The sequence below is a fragment of the Leptonychotes weddellii genome, chromosome 10, assembly GCF_054177405.1.
Source record: "Leptonychotes weddellii isolate Sample4059 chromosome 10, ASM5417740v2, whole genome shotgun sequence".
Taxonomy (NCBI): Eukaryota; Metazoa; Chordata; class Mammalia; order Carnivora; family Phocidae; genus Leptonychotes; species Leptonychotes weddellii.
In genome coordinates this window covers 84021608-84046009 of record NC_138378.1, presented here as the reverse complement: position 1 = coordinate 84046009, position 24402 = coordinate 84021608, and the positions used below count along the sequence as shown (strand labels likewise).

General features: G+C 35.4%; 1 long non-coding RNA gene across 1 annotated transcript in view; it reads left to right on the top strand.

Annotated features, from left to right (window-relative positions):
* LOC115942166 (uncharacterized) overlaps positions 1-24402 on the top strand; it is a 233710-nt gene that overhangs the window by 8337 nt on the left and 200971 nt on the right. The window contains exons 2-3 of the long non-coding RNA XR_014148968.1: positions 10060-10231; positions 21241-21403. This is a non-coding gene — a long non-coding RNA (uncharacterized LOC115942166). The remainder of the gene's footprint in view (positions 1-10059; positions 10232-21240; positions 21404-24402) is intronic.

Here is a 24402-nt window from a genome sequence, read left to right as displayed (position 1 = left end):
GATGTCAATCTCTGACAGAAAACACTGGAGTAGCCCTTACATAGGATGGAAAAATTATGAAGTTCAGTTTGAAGATACTGAATCTCAGAGGCCTGTGGAACACCCAAGTGGAAATACTCATTTTTAAAGGCCGGATATTGAGATTTGAGTATTGGTCATTTAAGTCTTTAAAACCTTTTAGTGACTTCCCATTAATTCTTTTCCAAAGTTAATTTACTTTCCATGAATCATGCTTTATAGAATGTAGGAATTTTGAGTTTTATAAATTAGGGTAAACATGGAGAACTTGAGTAACTGATCTGGGTAATTCCAAGTAATAAAATGTGATTACTCAATTATTATAACATAGTTTATTTATAAATCCAGGAAAGTCAAGAGGTTATTGAGCACTAGATTTTCAGAAAGTACATAGAAGAAGGTCTGTGTTTCTAAAGAATGTATCTTTTTTTCCAAAAAGATAAAATACACCCGTATGCAAAGTAGAAATCACACACCAACAGTAGAATAAGTTTAGTTTGCAACTGTAAACAAAAATAACAGAAATATCTAAGTTTTATCTAAGCAGAAAGAGATTGATCAGAGATAACTCCTGAGTTAAAACAGAGAGCCTTATGGAACACCTGTGTGGTTCAGTCAATTAAGCGTCTGCCTCTTGGTTTCAGCTTAGGTCGTGTTCTCTTGTGTCCTGAGATCAAGCTCCTTGTCAGGCTCTGCACTCAGCATGGAGTCTGCTTGAAGATTCTCTCCCTGTGCCCCTCCCCCACTACTTGTTAGTATGCGCACTCGCGCGCTCTCTCTCTTTCTCTCTTTCTCTCTCTCTCTCAAATAAATAAATAAATAAATCTTTAAAAAAACAACCAGAGAGGCCTATATTATCTCTGGCATTATCATAGTACAGTGAGAAATTAATGAACTAGGTTCAGTAAATGAAAAATCTGAGGCAATAAATTAAGAAAATATCATAAGCCGTGGGACTTACAGAACTCAGAGATATACCGGTGTATTAGATTTCTAACCACACCCCTTTTCCATTAAGTTAATTTGCCTTCTGATAAGAATGTTGCTTAGAGGTGACTATAAATAATCTTTGAAATATTTCTTCTCCAAAAGGTGATTCGTATTTTAAGGAATGATCTGATTTTAGAGACCTTCTTTCCAGGTGTATCTCAATTCTGTGAGAAACCACACAGAGTGAAGTACCGTGTTAGTCTATTGAATTTAGTCAGATCTGGGTTGAAACTGTTCAACATTTTACTAGGCATTTGATTAAGAGCAAATGTTTTAGCATCTTTGTGATGGGGGTGTGATTTGTAAAATGACAATAATAACACATACTTTCTAAGTTTGTGGAAAAATAAAATGACAGAATAACATGAATAGCCAAACAAGGTAATCCTCAAATACTAGCAGTGGTCTTTATTTATTTATTTATTTATTTATTTATTTATTTATTTCAAGGGATAACACTTGTAATTGTGGAAGGAAAAAGATTAATTTCAAATCTCAGTAGTGCATCTTCCTCCCCTCAATTCAGGCAGAGCGCTTCTGCTTTCACTTTTCCTCAGGGAAGAATGTGACAGTCATGCATATCTTAGAAGGATTCATTTTCAGTGTCTTTATGCCCTTTGTCAGGGGACATAGGCAGTATGCACTTGACTCTAAACATTAGCTCTGAAGTGAAATTTAATTTTAACTGCTTTATGTTTTTAGATTAGTTAGAATTGACCAGGTTATACTGGATTGGGATACCCAGAGACTCAGGCTAATTGAGAAGCCTGAAAAGGAATTCAGGTGACTCTTACACAAGGAACTAAGTGTTATGTCTCAGATGGGACCCATGTCGTTTCCGAGTATGACTTTTAGTTCCACTCAGCCACTAAATGACCAGGAAGTACAATCTTGTCATGTTTCCAGATGACAGAGCCACAAATATTTAGCAAATAGAACAAATTACCAGAGTTAGGACTTAATACACACACATTATATGTGTTGAGAACATGTTGCAAAAATTCTGGGCATGGAAAACATAACTTTCTTTTTCTGTTACAGAAGTACATTATCTGTCTCAAGTTCTCATTTTGCCTGCTGGCAAAAAAAAAAAAAAATTAACCTATTAATTGTAGAAAAATTCCGTCACTTCCAGCGTTTTTTAGTCATTCTTAGTCATTAAGGATTTAAACTGAGCCAAATTAGCATTTTTACCATCTGCAGAGAAAGATAATCAGGGATATGTGGAGTGAGATCATGGAAGCACATATAGCCTGGCATTTACTGCTTGGTACCTAAGGTCTGGTTGTTTATTCATCATCTACAAGGTTGTTCTCATAAGATGTACCATAAGATGGTATAGTAGCAGGAAACCAATCAATGGGAGAAATTAAAACAGAATTAGATGTGGCCCCCAAAGTAGAAGTTATTAGAAGAAACAACACAGTTATATATGAAAAGATAACACAGAGTTCATAACAAGTACCAAAAGAATGATTATCAAGATAGAATGCTGGAAAATTTGCTGAGCAAGGAAAATTTGCAAGCAACCCTCCAAGTTAGAGAGATTTCAGTAGAGAAAAGAAAAACCCAAATCTTAGTCTACCCACAACAAATAACAAGTTATAACAATAGGTCCATTTGTATTAGATCTAAGCTTTAATACAAGTTAAAATTTATTAAGTGTTTACTAAGGTTGGTTTCTTATGCCCTTAATGTGACTGTTGTCTTTAATTCCCATAATTATTTTCTGAGGTTAGAATGAAATTTATGCTCATTTTAAAGATGTGTGATATTTAAAGTGGCTTAGTAACTGAGCTGGTGAGTGTCAAAGAAAGGACTCATGTTTAGATCTTTCTTACTCCAACTGCATGCTCCTAACCACCACACTGTCTTTTATTTGCTACTTTAACTTATTTGGTGTCATTTTGCAAATATGGCACATTTGCATGTATTCAAATTTCATCAGTTCATTTATCAGTGAATTTATGAGGGGCGTACTTATGAGACTCCATTGTGCCCTAAGTTTGTGTTCTGACTTAAATCTTATAATAGCTATTTTAACATGAACAAATCATTAATTTTTTGTGTCTCTGCTTCCTCATCTATATGATAGAGGTAAAACAGAGATTAAATAATTGCCTTGCCAATCTTACAATGTTATTTTGGCTACCAAACTAGCTACTATGTAGAGGATACTTATACATTTTTAAGTTATTACCAGAAGGAGTTTAACATTCCACATGGAAAGAGTGAAATATTAAAAAGATAAGGATTAGCTTATAAAAGCAATGTTCATAAGGTAATTCTGAAACTACTAGGCACATATGAAGCATCCAAAAGAGAAGTATTTAGAAACTTATCTGGTAATGTTGGACTGTAATAATATAATAAAGCAAAACATTAGCACCAAAGAATAGTTCAAAGATAAATTCAACTTCAAATGGCCAGAGAGAAAAAACAAATCTTAACCATCTCCAAGTCCCATAACCTCATGTTAGATGCCCAGTGCTTTACTGTTAATAACTTGAAGAAAATGGCTAAGTATTCTATTTTCATTAGTGCAGTGAGTATTCCACTAACTCTGCCTCAGTTTCCTGGATTGAAACAATCATGACAACTTTCCAATTGATATATGAGTAAAAATTTGGGTAGCCTAAGGCAATGATGGACAGGAACCTTGAATTTAAAGCAGTGTCTAGAAGATATTCACTATAGAGGACAAAGACAAACAGAACAAAACTTTAAACCACAGTCAGTGTGAGAAGTATACTAAGGAATGTGTAAGGCTATACATTGAAAATAACAGACCCGGGGCGCCTGGGTGGCTCAGTTGGTTAAGTGACTGCCTTCGGCTCAGGTCATGATCCTGGAGTCCCTGGATCGAGTCCTGCATCGGGCTCCCTGCTCGGCAGGGAGTCTGCTTCGTCCTCTGACCCTATCCCCACTCATGTGTTCTCTCTCTCTCATTCTCTCTCTCTCAAATAAATAAATAAAATCTTAAAAAAAAAAATAAAAGACCCATCCTCATAATTATAGACACATTTCCTGTTACATTAATGGATCTGTAAGTAAATGCACTTAAACACAATTGCAATACTGGAAAACTACAGATGTATCAATTTAGGTGATCTATAATACACAGAAATGGGAAATCACAAAGTACAAGGTTTTTGTCATGTTAATTAGCATAACTCCCCATTTCACACAGTCAATAAAAATTCAAGCCGATTTCCCATATCTGTGCAGGATGTGAGAGTAATCAATGTTCACAGTCCAGTTGTGAGTTAGGAGATTCCAACATTAAGGTTTCAGACAAGAAGATAAGAGTCCTATTAAATCTGTATGTCTTTCATCATAAATAAGTGCTACCAGAACTAATAATAACAGGTCAATGAATCAGCAGCTAGGTTTAAAATGTCTATTGTCAATAGAACTTGCAAGTACTCTTAAAATAAAAGTTCAAAGAGCTTTCTAAATTATTTTATTGATGCATGAGTAACTAGGTTTTGAATATCTACCATCTGTCCAAAATTGGGCTATTAGCTCCTGCCCTGTTTTCCTCTTCACTAATTGCTCAGATCTATACATTCACCCTTATACCCAAGCAACCTATATATTCCAAATTTATTCTAGTTTGAATGTCAAAGCCAGAACAGTATGGTTGTCAATAGCCTCAGGTGTGCTCATCATTAGAATTAGCCCACTGATTGTAAACCTGTTCAGCCACAGTGAGTGATCCCAAGGCACCTGTAGTATCCTAGCTAAAGCTTTCCCATTTAACCTGCCCTCACCTACTCCATTACATAAACACTCTAGGCTAACTGATTGTGTTTAGATTTGGATCTCACTGCCTCTAACTCATATTTCTCAGTCAGCCTGAGCCCCTCAGCCTATGGAAGTTCTCCTGAAATTTTGTTGAGCCTTTACTAATACAGTTTGCTGAACCCTATTTCCCATAAGTCACACATTCCTCTCTCAGTCATTGCTCAAGATCATACCTAGATTATATCAGTTGTCTCAACCCAGGAAGAGAAGATCCCATCTTTGTACTCCTCTGACCTGGTAGGAAAAAAGTATCTTAAATTACATGCTGCTGGGAACCCAAAAAGTTATCTATCATTATCCTTCCATGGAAGATAATAACCTGACACTCAGTCACTGAGATGTTGACTGAAGTGAAGATGTCCATGATTCATTACTAGGATGGTCACACTGCAAATCTCATGTTAATTCTTTTCCAGGAGAGCCTGATAGCAATGGAGTAATAGATAGGTAATATGGAGCCATATTATGGAGAGCTTTGAATACCAGGAAGAAGAGTTTGCAATTTATCTGATACGTTGTTTCCTGAATAGGAGAAATCCAGATCAAAGTAGAGTTTTATATGGTGACCTTATACTGATTCACTCAGAAAAGATCTGGTTTTTACTTATGTCTGGTGTAACCTTTAATAGTGCTATGTTTTTTTCCCCCAAGTTTTTATTTATTTATTTTATTTGAGAGAGAGAAAGAGAGAGCACAGGCAGGGGGAGGGGCAGCAGGAGGAGAGAGAGAATCTCAAGTAGACTCCACACTGAGTGCAGAGTCCAATGTGGGGCCAATCCCACAGCCCTGTGATCATCACCTAAGCTGAAACCAAGAGTCAGACGCTTTACTGACTGAGCCACCCAGGTGCCTCAGTAGTGCTATGTTTAATTCTCAAGAGATTCCTGGTTTGGACAAAAGATTATTGTCCCCTGTATTTTATGCAGTTGAAGAACTGAGGTAGATTAGATTAATGGGCAAAGTGTTCATTGTCTATAATGCCCTTGAAACAGATATTGGCCAAAAAAGTAATGTTTTGCTCAATATCCTTTACCTACTATCTCCTGGTCAAGCAAACATACTCTTAGTTCACATGCTTCCTCAATTATCCCACCTCTGCTTAGGAGAGCTCTTGTATGTGGATGAAAATAGACTGATTTCACGGTTCTGATTTGCCTGGAGGTTAATATTCTTTAATTGCTTACCATATTGCTCAAAATAGCATTGGTTTTCTCCATAATAACTCTTACCATTTTATTATTGAAACTTGATATTTAATTATGCTACACTTATTTTGTTTTCCAGATGCCCTTTGCTTTCCTGTCTTAATTATAGCACCAAGGGGGAAGTAGAAGATAGGTTTGTACCTATCACCCCATAAATTTTCAGATATAATTAACCATTTAAATCTTTAAATGGTTACTAGGATATATGGAATGTGTACTCAGTTACCCAACTCTCACATTAAAATTCAGATTTAAGTCCCAGTAATTTAGAAATTTCTGTATCAGCTCTGAAAACTGTGAAAGGTGCAGTGTAAATCTCTTCTAGATATAAAGATGAAGAGACTACACTTTCCCATACCATTGCACAATATTCCCACTTTTTTGAGAGACAGCAGTACCTCCTAAAGTAAGTGGGATATAAAAGCTCATGGAGATATGCAAAGAATCTTAACTGAAATATATATTTGGCTGTTGTACCTCAATAGCATCTAAGCCCATTGGAGAAGTATAGGCTTATCCCTGAAGCAGAACCAAATAAAAGAATATTTAGGAATCATAATTCCATATAATTCAAATAGATTTATGAGGCAAAAGATATTTTAAAAAATAAGACAAATAACTAAAGAGGGAATTCCATATATCTACATAGCTCTTATAGCTTCCTGAACATGCACAATACAGTAATAACTTTTAATGTTCTTGTCTATTGATTCTATAAATATTACCACTTATAGGTTAGTTTAAATTTATTTATTTTCTTAGTATTATGAGTTGTCTTTTCCTGATTCTTTGAATTTCTGGTAATTTCTGATTTTATGTCAGACATGAATTTTACTTGTTGAATGCTTGATATTTTTATGTTCCTGTAAATTTCATTGAGCTTTGTTTTTTGATACAGTAAGTTATGTAGAAACCATTTGATCCTTTCAGGACTTGCTTTTAGGTTTTCTAGAAAGGACCAGAACTACATTAACCTAGGTTTAATTTTCTTTCCTGCTCATGAGGTAAAACATTTATACTCAACATCATGCTCTCTATAATATGGTTTGAGTGTGGGTAGTGTTTACAGCTGCTGTTCTTAGCATTTCTGGATATTGTTCCTGCTAATCCTTTTGGTTGGTTCTTTCCTCTGCCCTTGGGTATTTCCTTACATGCAGATAGCGATCATTACTTAATTGAATTATGCAGCCTAAAAAAAGTCATTTGAGTACAAAACAGAAATAAAGGTAAAAGCTTGGAAAAAGATAAAATGTTAACACTGATCAAAGAAAGCTAGAGTAGCAATATTAATATAAAATTAAGGAGATTTCAGAATGGAGTTTCTAACCAGGAATAAAGAGGATCATTTCATAATGGTAACATGGTCAATTCATAAAGATAATATATCAATCCTGTGTATGCACCTAATAGGGGAATTTTAAAGTATCTGAAGCAAAACTGATAGAACTGCAAGGAGAAATCTTATTGTAGAAAAATCTTCAAATATAGTTGGAGATTTCAGTACTTCTATCTCATAATAGTACAAGCAGAAAAAGAAAATCAAATATAAGCTTTAGAAGACTTAAACAACGCTATCAACCAATTTTGCCTAACTCATATTTATACAATAGTCCAAACAAGAACAGCAGTAGACTATACATCTTTTCTAAGGGCACATGGAGCATTTACAAAGATAGACCATATTCTGTATTGTAAATGTTTTCAATAAATAAATTTAAAAGGATTCAAGCCATACAGATTATGTTTTTTTAATCACAATAGAATTAAAATAGAAATCAATAACAAAAAATATTGAGGATCCTCAAATACTTGGAAACGGAGTAACACAGTTCTAAAGAATGAGTCCAAGGTGAAACAAAAAATGAAATCTAAAAAGTATTTGAAACTAGATGAAAATGAAAGTACAACATATTAAAATTTGCAAGATGCAACTAAAGCAGTACTTAGGAATTTATAGAACAAAACTCTGTATTAGAAAGGAAGACAGTCTCAATCAAAAACCAATGTTCAGTGTTCAGATGTTTTGAGGGACTGGTTTCTGTCTTCCCTGAATCTCATGGACAGGAAAGGGCTCTAGGATGGGGACCCGCTGAGAACAAAAACATGGTTTGGACTAGCACATACTTGCTATAGTCCCTCCTTCCAGCTCATTATGGAACAAGTGGGAGGAAGACCACCAACTCCTGGATTCTCCCTGAGAAGAAAGATTGGATGCATGTGTCCAATATTCAGGTTTTTTGAGCAGCCTGCCTGAGGGTTTGGTTTCTGTCTCCCCTGAGGCAGAGCACTGACAGAACCCAGCATATCCTAGCAATATGGAGGCTGCTGAGAACAAAAGGGTTGGGAGGTTTGTGGCAGTCCAGAGAATCTGCAGTACTGTACACAGACACTAGAGAGAGCAAGAGATCATGAGATCCTGAAAAAAGAACCCTGTAAGCCTCTCTAATTGTGAATTAGGAGCCCAAGTCCAGAGGAAATTCATCCATTGGAAATGTTCAAAAGCCCCCAGAGTTGTCTGGCGCAGCTGACTGGGGAAGTTCTTTACTTGTTTGAGGATAGTCTGTAAAGACTGATAAAGGTAGCTGTTTGTTTGTTTGTTTTCAAATGTGCAGAGCCTAACACAAAGTTACCAGGCATATGAGAAAGAAAAACATGGCACAAAGGAGAGAAGTAATTTTCCAGAAACCAACCCTAAAGAAATGGAGGAATATGAATTACGTAAAGAGAATTCAAAATAACCATCATAAAGATGATCAAATTCTCAATAAAACAGTGAACAAATAGAGAATATCAGCAAAGAAAATAATGAACAAAAGGAGAATGTCAACAAAAATGGAAATGATAAAAACAATAATGAAACAAATTTTGAAGCTGGACAATACAATAACTGAATTGAAAAATTCATTAGAGGGGTTCAACAACAAACTTGATCAATCATAAGAAAGAGTCAGCAAACTTGAAGACAGATTATTTGAAATTATCTTCTCAAAGCAGTAAAAAGAAAGAAAAAGAGTTACTATAGTCTAAGAGCCTTATAGGACTTTATTTTTTTTTAAGATTTTATTTATTTATTTGACAGAGAGAGACACAGTGAGAGAGGGAACACAAGTGGGGGGAGGGGGGTGGGGAGGTAGAAGCAGGCTTCCCACAGAGCAGGGAGCCCGATGTGGGACTCAATCCCAGGACCCTGGGAGCATTACCTGAGCTGAAGGCAGACGCTTAATGACTGAGCCACCCAGGCACCCCAGGACAACTTTAAACAGGCCAATATTATGCACATTATTCAAATCCAGGACAAACAGAGAGAGAAAGAGGCAGAAAGCTTATTTGAAAAAAATAATTGTCAAAAACTTCCCAAATCTGGGGGGAGAAAATGTACATTCAGATTCAAGAAGGCTAGTGGACTCTAACTATGATGGACTCAAGTTCAAACTAAGACACATTATAATCAAATTGTCAAAAGTCAAAAATAGAGGTTTTTGAAAGCAGTAAGAAAAATGACCTACAAGAGAGCTCCCATAAAACCATCAGTGGATTTCTCAAAAGAAACCTTGCAGGCCAGAAGTGAATGGGATGATAAAAAGCAAAGTACAAAAAGAAAAAAATGGCCAACCAAGAATAATATAACCAACAAAAGTGTCCCTCAAAAAATAAAAGAGAAGCAAAGTCTGAAATAAATAAAAGCAAGGATTGTTCATCACCAACAGACCTGACTTACAAGAAATGATACAGAGAGCCCTTCAATTTGAAGCAAAAGAACTCTAGATATTAACATGAAAATATGAAAGTATGAAACTCACTGGTGAAGGAAAATATATAGACAAATACAGAATGCTGTAATACTGTAATGGTGGTAATTAATTTTAAAAGATAAGGGTTTTTTTTTAAAACTATAACTATAAAATATATTAGTGGATAAACAATATAAAGATAATTTGTGACATCAAAAACAAAGTGTTTGGGAAGGTGAGTAATTGAGTTTTTATATCAAGTTGCAGTTACTATCAGTTTAAAATAGATTGTTATAATTACGTTTTAGGTAAGCTCCATGGTAACCACAAAAAAATACTGATAGAAGATGCAAAAAAGAAGATGAAAAAGGAATCAAAGCATGTAACTACAAAAAAAAAAAAAAAGCCACAAGGAAGACAGCATGAGAGGATCAAAAAAGCTGCAGAATCAGACAGAAAATGATTAACAAAGCAGCAATAGTAAGTACTTCTCTACCAGTCATTACTTGAAATGAATTAATCTCCCTAATCAAAAGAGATAGAGTGGCTAAATGAATTTTAAAAAATCAAACTATATTGTCTATAAGAGACTCTCTTTAGATGAAAGGATTCAAATAGTCTGAAGTAAAAGGATAGAAAAAAATATTCCATGCATGGGGCACCTGGGTGACTCAATCTTTAAGCGTCTGCCTTCGGCTCAGGTCATGACCCAGGGTCCTGGAATTGAGCCCTGCATCAGGCTCCCTGCTCAGTGGGAAGCCTGCTTCTCCCTCTCCCACTCCCCCTGCTTGTGTTCCCTCTCTCGCTGTGTCTCTCTCTGTCAAATAAATAAATAAAATCTTTAAAAAAAAAAAATTCCATGCAAATAGTAACCAAAAGAGAGCAGTAGTCATCATATCAGACAAAATAGGCTTTAAGTAAAAAGCTGTCAAAAAAGTAGGATTATTATATAATGAAAAAAAGAGTCAATTTGCCAGAAAGATATGGCAATTATAAATCTATATGTACGCAACATCAGAGCACTCAAATAATGAAGCAAACATTGAGAACTAGGGAAATAAACAGCAACATGATAATAGTAAGAGCTTTCATTTCATTGCCTCACTTTCAATAATGGCTAGATTATCCAGACAGATCAATAAGAAAACTGAGGATTTGAACAACATTATACACAAAATGGACCTAACAGACAAATACTGAACATTCCACCCAACAGCAGTAGAATATACATTTTTCTCACGCACACATGGAGAATTCTTCAGGATAAAACACATATTAGGTCACAAAACAAGTCTTAACAAATTTAAGATGGAAAATACAACATACCCAAACTTATGGGATACCATAAAAGTTGTACTAAGAGGAAAGTTTAGACCAGTAAATGACTGCATTTTAAAAAAGAAGGATTCCAAATAAACAATCTAACTTTGCACCACAAAAGAACTAAAACAAACAAAAAACAAACAAGAAAAACCAGACTAGACCTAAAGTTAGCAGAAGAAAGGAAATAATAAAAGAACAGAAATAAACAAAATAGAGAAACAATAGAAAAAATAATGAAAGAGGTTTTTTTTTTTTTTTTTTTAAAGTTCTATCTATGTATTCATGAGAGTCAGAGAGAGAGAGAGGCAAAGGGAGAAGCAGGCTCCCCGCCTAGCAGGGAGCCCGATGCGGGACTCGATGCCAGGACCCTGGGATCACGACCTGAGCCGAAGACAGATGCTTAACCATCTGAGCCACCCAGGTGCCCTGAAAGAGGTTTTTTTAATATAAAAATTGACAAACCTTTAGCTAGACTAAGAAAAAAGAAAGAAAACACAAAATCAGTAATGAAAAAGGAGGCAATATAGTTGATGCCATAGAACGAAAAAGAATTATAGGACACTACTATGAAAAATCATATGCTGGGCGCCTGGGTGGCTCAGTTGGTTAAGTGACTGCCTTTAGCAGAGGTCATGATCCCAGGGTCCTGGGATCAAGTCCAACATCAGGTTCCCCCTGCTCTGTGGGGAGCCTGCTTCTTCCTCCCCCTATGGCTGCCACTCCCCGCCTCTCTCTCCCTGTGCTCTTTCTCTCTGTCAAATAAATAAATAAAATCTTTTAAAAATAAAATAAAATCACATGCTAACAAATGGGATAACTTAAAAAAATAGGTAAGTTCCAGAAACATAGGACCTACCAAGACTGAATGCGTAAAGAAATTAAAAATGAAATAAACCTATAACTCTCAATGAGATTGAATCAATAATCAAAAACGTCCCAGCAAAGAAAGGTCCAGAACCAGATGGCTTCACTGGTCAGTTCTTCATATTCAATAGTGAATATTTAAAGGAGAACTAGTGTCAATCCTTCTCAAATTCTTCCAAATAATTAACAAAGAAGGAACATTTTCAAACTCATAAGACCAACATTACCTTGACCCAAATCTAGAAAAAATACTACAAGAAAACTACTGGCTAATACCTCTGATGAATATAGATGTAAAAATCCTCAAAAAAAAATAATACTAGCAAATATAATTCAACATCACATTAATAGGATCATGCACCATGACCAAGTGAGATTTATCCCTGAGATTCAAGGATGTTACAACATGGGGCGCCCATCGTTAAGCGTGTCTGCCTTTGGCTCGGGTCATGGTCCCAGGGTCCTGGGATCGAGCCCCGCATCAGGCTCCCTGCTCAGTGGGAAGCCTGCTTCTCCCTCTCCCACTCCCCCTGCTTGTGTTCCTTCTCTCGCGTTGTCTCTCTCTGTCAAGTAAATAAATAAAATCTTTAAAAAAAAAAAAAAAGGACGTTATAACATATGGAAATTAATGTGGTACATCACATTAACAGAACAAAGCAAAAATAATCACATGATCATCTCAAATGTAGAAAAACATTTGACAAAATTCAACCAACTTTCATTATAAAAACAGTAGGAATAGAAAGAAATTAACTTCAACATTATAAAAGCCATATGTAAAGCCCACAGTTAATATACTTAAAGGTGAAAAACTAAAAGCTTTTTCTCTTAGTATCAGGAACAAGGCAAGGATGCCCACTCTGGCCACTTCTATTCAACATAGTATCAGAAGTCACAACTAGAGCAGTTAGGCAAGAAAAAAGAAATAAAAATTGAAAAGGAAGAAGTAAAATTATCTATATTTGAAGATAACATGCATGATTTCATTTGCAGAAAATCCTAAAAATTCCATACACACACAAAAATGTGTTAGAACTAATAAATTCAGCAAAATTGCCAGATACAAACTCAACATACAAAATCAGTTGTGTTTCTATACGTTAACAATGAACAATAACACAATCCCATTAATAGCATCAAAAAGAATAAAATCCTTAGTAATAAACTTAACCAAGGAGGTGAAAGACTTTTTGGCTGAAAACAACAAAACAGAGCTACAAGAAATTAAAGAAGACATAGAGAGCTGCAAAATTTCCTGAATAGCTGAAACCATATTGAGACGGAAGAATAAAGTCATACTCCTAACCTCAAAGCACATTACTAAGCTACAATGATTAAAACAGTATGGCACTGGCATAAAGACAGACATATAGACCAATGGAAGAGAACAGAGAGCCCAAAAATAAACCCACACATGTAGTGTCAACTAATCATTGGCAAGGGAGTCAAGAATGCTCACTGGGGAAAGGATAGTCTTTTCAACAAATGGTGTTGAAAAACTGGATATCTACATGCATAAGAATGAAATTGGATTCTTACCAAACACCATGTACAAAAATCAACTCAAAATGTATTAAAAACTTACACATAAGACCTGAAAGCTTAAAACTCCTAGAAGAAATTATAGAGGAAAAAGCTTCATGACATTGATCTTGGCAATGATTTATTGGATATATCATCAAAAACACAGGCAACAACAGCAAGAGTAGACAGATGAGACTACATCAAAATAAACAGTTTCTGTGCAGCAAAGGAAACAATCAACAGAATGAAAAGGCAACTCAAAGAATGAGAGAAAATATTTGCAAACCATATATCTGATAAGGGGTTTCTATCCAAAATGTGTAAGGAAATTCTTCAACTCAATAGCATAATAACAAAAAAACTCTATTAAAGAATGGACAAAAGATTTCAGTAGATATTTCTCCAAAGAAGATCTATAAATGGCTACCAGATATATGAAAAGATGTTCAACATCACTAATCATGTGCTAAGGTCTGAATGGTTGTGTACCCCCAAAATTCATATGTTGAGATCACAACTCCCAATGTGATGGTATTAGGAAGTGAAGCCTTTGATATATGATTAGGTCATGAGTTTGAAGGCCTCAAGAATGGGATTAGTGCCCATATAGAGGAGGCACCAGAGAGCTAGCTCCCCCTTTTATCAGGTGAAGACAGAATAAGTAGTCAGCAGTCTACAACCCAGAAGAAGGCCTTCACCAGAATCTGACCATACTGACAACCTAACCTTGGACACCCAGCCTCCAGAACTGTGAGAAATAAATTTCTGTTGTTTATAAGCCACTCAGTCTATGATATTTTCTTATAGCAGCTCAAATGCACTAAGGTACCATGGAAATGCAAAATAAACCATGAAATATATAACCTCACTTTATTAGGATGGCCATTGTCAAAAAACAGAAAATAAGTGTTGGCAAGGATGTGGAGAAATGGGAACGCTTGTGCACTGGATATGGTGGGAATATAAAATGGTGCTGCCACTGTGGAAAACAGTATGGAGGTTTCTCAAAAAATTAAAAATAGAAGTACCAAATAATCAGCAATCCCACTTCTGGGTACTTATCCAGTAGAATAAAAGAAATTTTTGCACTCTCATGTTCATTGCAGCATTATTCACAATAGCCAAGAGATGAAAACAACCCAGTGTTCAACAACAGATGAATGGGTAAAGGAAATATGGCATATACACATAATGACATGTTATGCAGCCTAAAAAAGAAGGAAATACCATATATATGCTACACCATGAGTGAATCTTAATGATATTATGCTAAGTGAGATAAACCTATCCTCGAAGGACAAATACTACATAATTCCATTTATATGTATCTAAAGTACGAACTCATAGAAGCAGAATATAGAACGGTGGTTGCAAAGGATGGGGGAGGAGAAATGGGGAGTTGCTGTTCAGTGGGTATGTAATTACAATCATAAAAGATGAAAAGTTCATAGATCTGCTATAAAATAAAGTACACATAATTAACGATATTATACTGTACTCTTAAAAGTTTAAGAGGACTGATTTCATGTTATGTATTTGTTTTAACACAATAAAAAATAATGCTAAGGGAGAATATAATTCATTCAGAAAAACAAAGGTATAACATTTGAAGAGTGGGTCTTAGAAATTGAGAAGAAAATAAAAGAAATGGAAGCAATACCTAAATTTAAATGAGAAGAAATCATTTATTGGCCAAAGAAATGTTTAAATTCAGATTAAGAAGTTTAATAGAGTAATAGGATAATGACAAAAGACACAAAGATACACATTCATAAAGTTAATTGCTATACTACAAAATTAAATCTGACAAGGATTCAGAATTAAAAGGGGGGAAATAGTTATCTTTTGTAAAGAAACAAAAATAAGACTAGTTTACACTTCTCCTTAGCCTCCCTAAATACCAGAAGATAATGAATGCAATCTTAAGCAAGAGCAGATTGTGTGATCCACAAAATAATAAGCCCAATCTATAAAAGCAATAGTAAGGCCCAGAATGACAGATGTACAGCAGGCCTAGAGATCATTTAGACCTGATTAAAGCTGAAAGACACGGGTCTTTTGGATAAGAACATAAGTATACCACGAAGGCTTGCTTCTTATCTATTCTACACAATTGGTCTGAAATAGTTTTTACTAAAATTCAAATCTAATCACATTGTTCTCCCTACTCCGAGTTATTCAGGGGTCTCTATTACCTTGAGAAGAAAATTTAAGAATGACATAAAAGGACCTATAAACTTGATCCATATTGCATTTGCCACCTCACCACTTCCCTGTTATAATTCCTTAATTTTTAGCCATACTAGTCTGTTTGCATTTCCCTAGACTAATCATTTTCTCTCACCTTTATTTTTTTAAATTTTACTCCTGTTATTTTTTCTGAATTGAGTATTTTCCACATTTGTCCATTTTAAGACTTAGTCCAATGGTCTCTTTATCATCTAAGTGTTTATTAATAGTGCCATCCTAGTTAAATATTGCTTTCCTGTGCTCATTCTCTATCATCCCATTGAAAAAAGTTATTTTTGCTATAGCACCACTCCCACTGGGTTGTAATAATTGATTTTTTTATACTGTCTACTCTAGGATATATAAATACCTTGAGGAATATGTCTTGTTTGTCATTATTTTCCTAAGACATATAATGAATACAGAGTATCTGTGTGTGCATGTGTATATGTGTGTGTATATTTTTTTAGTAAATAATTGTTGAATGAACCAATGAATAAAACTAAACACTGCTTTCTTCCACGTTATTCCAGTGCTTTAGTATTCGGAAAATAATGATCTAATTTAAATATCATTCTATTTTTTTCTGCATTGAGATTTTAAAAAAATTCATCATAATTTTCACACAATGCCTCCTTAAAATATCATTGTCTAGAGAAAGGCTAACCTCCATGAAGATAGGCAGAGAATAACCAGGAGCTAGATGCTGAATATTCCTATAACTCATAGAAGGATGAAAGACATTCAGGTTTCAACTATCATAGTAAAGACTCTATTGAACAACCAGGGTATTCAGTGAGAACCTAGCATCATCACACTATGGTAGTAGGGCTGAAGTTTTCCTCAATTAGTGGTTTTCAAACCACTGGGCAATATTGTTTACCAGTGGACATTTAGTAATGTCTAGAGATATTTTTGGTTGTCTCGACTGCAGGTGAGGGATACTACTCTTAATTATCTGGTGAGTAGAGACCTAAGATGCTACTAAATGTCCTGCAATTCTCAATTCTCGGGACAGGCCACTGAAACAAATAATTATCTGGAACCAAATATTTATAGTGCTGAGAATGAGAAACATTGTCTTATGCTAAAGGCTACTCTAGGTTTTCCCTAACAAAACTTAAAAGTCTTAAAAGGATCTAGCTGATTGGCAAGAAACATTATAGCCTTGCCTTCCAAAGCACTCTTAAATGAAGGCAACAAAATCCAGCATTCAAACAACAGCAGATTCCCAATATTCAGAATTCGATAAAAAAAAAAATTCCAAAGAGCAAGAAATGTGATCTATACCCAGGAGAAAAATCAGGTAAAAGAAACAAATCAGAATGACAGAGATGATGGAATGACTTTAATAAAGACTTTAAGCAGACTTTAATAAGAACTTTAAACAGCTTTTTAAAAATATGCTTAAGAATTTAAAGGAAAAGATTAACATAATTAGGAGAGTCATCAAGGAATTAAAAGAACCAAATGGAAGTTTAATTTTAAAAATTTACTAGATTTTATATTGGCAATTAGACACTTCAGAAATGATCAATGATCCTGAAGATATAGCTAAAAGATAGGAAGAAAAATGAAAATTTGCATGGCAAGGTCAAAATTAAATAAATAGAACCTCAGTGACTGTGGACAAATAGCAAGTACTATAATATACATTTCATTGGAATACAAGAAAAAAAGGAAGAGACAGAAACATATATTTGAAGAACTACTAGCCAAGAACAACAACAGTAAAAAACACCAAATTTGATAAAAACTGTAAAATCATAGATCTAAGAACATTTCAATCAGCAACAACAGAACAACTATTTTTTTCACTAAGATCATATTCTGAATTGTAAAGCAAATCTCAATAAATTTACATAAATTAAATCATATAAAGTATTTCAGAATTAAACTGGATACCAATAAAAGAAATCTATATTTTTTAAATCTGCAAATATTGTGGAAATTTTAAAATACACTTCTGAATAGCCATGAGCCAAAGAAAAGCTTGCAAAGGAAATTAGAAAAATATATTGAAATATGTTGAACTGAATAAAAATGAAAATAAAACAGATCAAATGCATTGCTTCTAGCTTCTGCTTCAGGATTTAGAGATCTGGAAAGAGTAAAGCTTCTATACTGAAAATAACAGCACACCACACAATCTGCAAAGTCATTAGTTTTTTTGAACCTGTAAGAGCCCTTCAGTCACAAGGCAAACAACTAGTCCAGAGTCTAAGGGGAGGAAGGCACTTGATCATCAGCTTATATAAAGTAGATACAAGCAAGCACCAGAAAGAAGAGTAACCTAATACAGTTAAACTAGGAGTAGTTGACAGACTGATGGAGACTGAGTCTGCACACTGGGGCTTGTATTAGTTTCCCAGAATTGCCATAGCAAAGGGCCACAAACTAGGTGGCTTAAAAGAATAGAAACTTACTCTTTCACAGTTCTGGAGGCTGAAATTTCAAAACCATAGTGTCTGCTGAGCCATGATATCTCTAAAGCCTCTGAGGGATGATCCTTACCTCTTCAGCTTCTGGTAGCCCGCAGCATTTTGTGGCTTGAGGCAACGTAACTCCAACCCCTGTCTCTGTCTTCACACAGCATCTCCTCACTGTGTCTCCCTCCCTCTTCAAGGGTGCCAGTGCTCCTGGATCAAGTGCCCACCACACTCCAGTATGACATTATCTTAGCTAATTACATCTGCAATAACCCTGTCTCCAAACAAGGTCACCTTCTGAGGTACTGGCGTTAGGACTTCAACATGTCTTTTGAAGGGACACAATAACAATCCATCAAAGGGCTCAAAAAATTTTCCCTAAGACCTAGGGAGTGGAACATCAGCCCACAGTTTCTCTCCTATTTTCTCTATGTAAGAAAGCTTTAATCTGTGGAGAAGAAAAGCAAGAAACACTGTTCCCCATTGCTGCTGAAGTAAGGAAAAAAAGACATTCCCAGGTACAGTAGAGATGGAGATTGATACATTCTTTTGGTTTAGATACTCCTATCTACCCTTAGTCAAGTTTAATGCATATATGTAATGATCTGAAGGAGCAAATTTCACTAGCCTTGGTCATTTACCATGTAGTACAAATTTGGTTTCTTCCATCAGCCAGGATTGAGCAGGAAGAAGAGAGGATTTTCTTATGCCAAATCTCCACCAACATCACAGTTTAGCAGAGGGCGTAACTCAGTTTTTCATACTGGAGTGTGCTGGTCATCAGTCAATTTTTATTTTAAGTAAAAGTGTACTGGCAGCAGAGTTCTGGAGTGTCATCTGTAGGGGAATGTCTAGCTTTGGGATAGGCTTGCTCTCTCATTGAAAGAGCCATTGCTGCGATCCATCAAATAGTAGCTCACTCTATACATATTTAATACCCATCCTTCATGAGAAATTGTGGTGTTGCAGAGTCATTCTCACTGTGGCAGGACAAGATATTAATGGCCCCTGCTGCCTTTCTCTGAACCATCTCCAGAATATACCATGAATCAAATGAAGAATTAGCACTGGACCAGAAAATTCAAAACAGAAAGGCCAGTAGCAATAAGTGAAGAGGAATTCTCTTTTCCACTTTCTGAAATTCCATCAATTACTTAGTACACTAATATTCTAAATTCCAAAATATGAAACTGATAATGTTAGTTACTGACCTAAATATTACTCTAAAGCTAATAGCAATATTATTCAAAATCTATTAATATTTATGACTTACAAAGGAGGAGCCTTCAGTGAGGCAAGTTTTAAATGTGCTAATTAAAAAAATATATTTTTGGTGAAACGTATCATCAGCGTAAGTGGAAAGGAGTGATCCAGAGACTCTCTAGTGCCCTCATGCTCCTTGGTAACATCTGACGCTATGAGAGAGGCAGTTACTCTTTTGAGCCACTGTGAGACGTTTATTCCAACCAGGATACAGATTCTAATGGTTTGAGTTTTAAATAAAAATAAATAAATAAATGGCATCTGACTTTTAGAGTTATCATAACAAAGGTGTGGAGAGTGGATCTAAGTCTCAGCCCTGGACCATTCTGAAAATGAGGAATATATTATTGACCTTACACCTTCCAGTTGTCCAGGATTCCTTTCCTTACCTAAAATGTACTATGCACTTACTATGTATCAGGAATTCTGATAAGTACTTTATATAATTAATTTCATTCAATTGTCACAGTTACCTGTTGTGTGGGTACTGTTATTATTTACATTTTCCGTTTCATGCAACTCGGGGTCCAGAGATACGTTGATAAAGTTCCCACAGCTTTCTAAATTCTTCTTAACTTTAAGAATGAGCAATTAAATGCCATAGGCAACAAGTGCAACAAAATCTCAGTGTCTTACAAAAACAGTTTTATTTTTAGCTCATTTTTGACCATTGTAGTTCATCTAGGACTCAGCTCCCTATTTTCTTCATTCCACGTGTATGCACTGTAGTTGGAGTACACCTGTCTCATATCAGAGGGAAAAGAGAGGATAGCCATCTACAGAAGAACTCTTAAAACTTTGGCTTAAAAGTGGCATATATCAAATTTGATGACCAAGTCTGATGTTAAGAGGATCAGGATACTAGGTAGGTTAATATCATGAACAGAGGAGCATAAATATTTTGAACAACAGTACAATTTATTGAAATAATTGCATCTTATATTAATGGGATAGGATCATGAATTAAAATATGCTTCAAAACCCTTTAAAAGATTATTTGCTTGATATAGTGTCCTTCCTCATCTCTTATTGTAGTCTTTGATTTAAAATCTAATTTGTCTGATAAAAAGATTGCCACCCCAGCTTTCTTTTGGTGTCCATTAGCATGGTAAATGGTTTACCACCCCCTCATGGGTATTAAATAGGGCACGTATTGAATGGAACACTGGGTGTTATACGCAAACAATGAATCATGGAACACTACATCAAAGACTGATGATGTAATGTATGGTGATTAACATAACATTAAAATTTTTAAAAAAAGATTATTTGCTTTTTAAAATGACAATGATTGAAAGTAATCTAAGAGGAATTAAAGTTGATTTAATGTTTCTGAAAAATTATTATTAATTCAAAAGATTGGGCAAAAAAATTTTTAAAAAGCTTAGTCTAAATATATTTTATGAGGTACTGTTAGATAAATTGTCCAATGGTTAGGTATGTGCCTATAGCCTAGGTGTGCTTTTGAAATAGGAGTTTGTGATTAGTCAACATATAGCTCATCATTAGAATATAGTAAGTGGATGGAATTGTCCTGGGAGGAAACCTAGAGTAAAAAGTGAAGTGACTATAGATGGCACATAAGAGAACAACACAATTTAAGTAGAAATGAGAGGTAAGGAATCTAACCAACTTAATCAACTTAAATCTCTAAATTTTCTACAGAACTGAGTTTTGATCATAGCTTGCATCTTGAAATTTCATGATGTATGTTGACTATGCTGGTGAAAAAATGCTGTCCAACAAAATCAAACGAGCAAAACACTTCCATTGGAGAGGAGGATAGTCAATACCACTGCTACCCTCCACCTCCCATCCAACTGGTTTTCATCTTTCATTCTCTGACTTCTATTTCAGACATGCTCTGGGGTCTGGGGTCAGTTGGTATGCACTACTAATCAACAAAGACATGGAAAAGGAGTCATGAATGGAATTTTACTAAAGTGAGAGCAAAACAGGTGGAGCCCATGTCATGTGAATGTACGGCAAAGAAGTAGGAAAAACCACACCAATGTCAGAGGTACTGCTTGTAGAATATTACTCTTATAGCTCATAGTCTCTATTGCCTGTTAAAACACAAGGCTCCCTGGGAGACAGAATGCTTTGAACTGTGTTCTCTTGGTCATATTCAGAAAAGCACATCTGGCACTTACAAAATATCTACAATCAGGAAGTTCATTAATGAAAAGTAATTTTAATCTGATACTTTCTTGAGAACAGATTTTGGCAGGATATTGATAACACCGTTATCCTTTCACTAGTTCAAACTAACCATATAGATCTTATCCTTGGTTTTGTCCCTCTCCCTCATACCCACATACAATCTATCATCAATTGGGTGAGTTCCACTTCCCAAATATTCCTGAATCCAACTGTTTATTTTCATCTCCTTGTCCCCACCCTTCCAAATTCTTATCTGTCGCATGGATGACTATTGATCTCTTGGCTTCCATTTTGCCACTTTTACGGCAAGGAATGATTTTTTTAAATGTAAATCCGTGTATTTCACTCCTCTCATCAAAGGTCCTCAATGGTTTCCATTTTCTCTTAAACTTAATTCCAACTCTTTTATTCTAACCCAGAATGTTCATCATGATCTCATTCCTCCTACTATATCCCCTCTGTCTTTCTATAATCCAGGAGAATTTAATTCTTTTCTTTAAAACACCAATCCCCTTTCCTGGTTGTAGGTCATTGAACTTCCTGTTCCTTTTTCCTGGCATGCTTTTTTTTTTTTCCCAATTCTTTGCACAGTGGGCTCATTTCATTCTGTAGATGTTCATATCTAATCTTGTTAATTTCCTTCGTAGAACTTTCAGAATTATTAATCTAGTATATTTAAAATTACTTATTACTGTATATTTCCCCCCAGGTAGAGAGGTAGAGACCTAATCTGACTTGCTTACTGTATCCTCAGAAACTAGCAGAGTACCTGTTACAAATAGATATTTCATGTATTTGTTGAATAAAATGGAGGGAAAGAAAAGCTTCTGAAAAGCAAATGGGGAATAAAACTGGGAGATGGAAAGTTAAGAAGACAGTGTCCACCAAATTCACAGTTTTGCTGAAGTCTGACCATAAGTGTGTATGTGCCTTTGTGTGTTGAGCCAGTGTGTGGGTAAGGGAGAGAGTTCAGATGATGTATCCTTCAGAAAAAAGCTTCCCAGATGCCCCTGGGAACAACAGATGGCTGTTAAACTTCAATTTTTCCCTCTGAGCCTTTAAAATCTCACCTTATTCCCAGCTCTGAGTCAAGGGGAAATATCAGAAGGAACAGAAATTAAAAAAAAAAAAAAAGGTTTTAGCATAGCATTACTCCAGTGACGTGTCTCCCAGCACTGTTCACATGTAGCACAAAAGCCCTTGACATATTGCAGGAGCATCAGAGACCTGTTTAAGGATATATATAAAGTTAGAAATGTACTTAAGACCAGACCTCTACATGCCAAGATATTTATCTTGCTATTCCTCTTTCTCCTCCTTGCCTATTACAAATGCATTCTAAATATTTCTCCACAAACTTTGAAGAATTCATCCACCTCTGGTACCATATTAATAACAATGATTTTCCTATACAATGCACTGCTATGAGTACTTTCCATGTATTAGTTCATTTCATCTGCAGAACAACCCTATGAGTCTAGCACATGTCCCCACATATACATGAGAAAAGCGATATTAATCCTTCAGAGATTATAGAATCTACCTAAGATCACATGTGTGGTAAATGATAGAATTAGGATTTGAACACTGGTAGTTTGCACAGGTTTCATAGATTGTTTCTCACTGTAGCATGATCAAAAGCAACAATTCAGCCCACTGAAGAGCAGGACATCTAAAAGCCCATTGAGAGTATGTAATTTTTCTTTAACCAAGTTTAACTCCTTTCATGCCTTGCAGAAAGTCTTCCAGAATGTAATTTATGTCAAATGCAAAAGAAATAAATCTGTTTTCTTAGACTCTTTCCACTGGCAATAAAAATTCAAACCAACTTCCACTTCCCATTTTAACTTCAGATGTTGCTAAGATGTATGGAAGAAGCTGGTTGGTAGTACTGATGGGTAGTGCTGGTGGACTAGAAACATATGCCTTTCCACACACTTTAATGGAAGGTGTGGTTAAGATATTAACCCTTGAGGTTATGTGATTATGACTATGTAATCATTAGCCTTATGATTATGTGAGTCTCTGAAGGGCTATATGGAGCTAAAAGAGGTCAAAATGGTATAATTTGCAGGGCCCAATGTAAAATTAAAATGAGGGCCCTCTTCTTTAGAAGTTATTAAGAATTTCACACCAACAGCAAAACGTTAAACCTATTGCAGCGCCTTTTTATACACATGGACTGGGTGTTATATGCAAACAATGAATCATGGAACGCTTCATCAAAAATGAATGATGTACTGTATGGTGACTAACATAACATAATAAAAAAAAATAAACACGTGGACTTGTGCAACTACACAGTTGCACACCCATAAAACTGTTCCTACTTATAGACAAGCCCTGAGGAAAATTGTCAGGTTGGAAAAAATTTTCTTTTGATACATTAACCTTTTGGGTTTCCACCTTGCCCAATATCCCTTCTGTGGTTTTCTTCGGGAGCCTGATCTCAGCCAATAATGCCCTCACTGAGCTTTTCCTTTCTGCTGTCTCTATCATCAAAGTTTCCTGTCTTTTCCTTCTTGCAACATTTATCAATCACATATTATATGATTCATCTTTAATAAATACTGGAGATTGAGAGACTAAAATTATATAATCTCTGCATTGAAGAGGAATATAAGCTACTGGAAGGGGAGAACAGTAAATAGTAATTTGCTCTCTAGTGGCATAATGCTATTGTGTAGCCAAGGAAGAGAAGCCAATACAAGAAAGAAAGAAAGGAAGGAAGGAAGGAAGGAAGGAAGGAAGAAGAAAGAAAGAAAGAAAGAGAAAGAGAGAGGAAGGGAAAGAAAGAAAAAGAAAGAAAGAAAAAGAAAGAAAGAAAGAAGAAAGGAAGGAAGGAAGAAGAGGAGA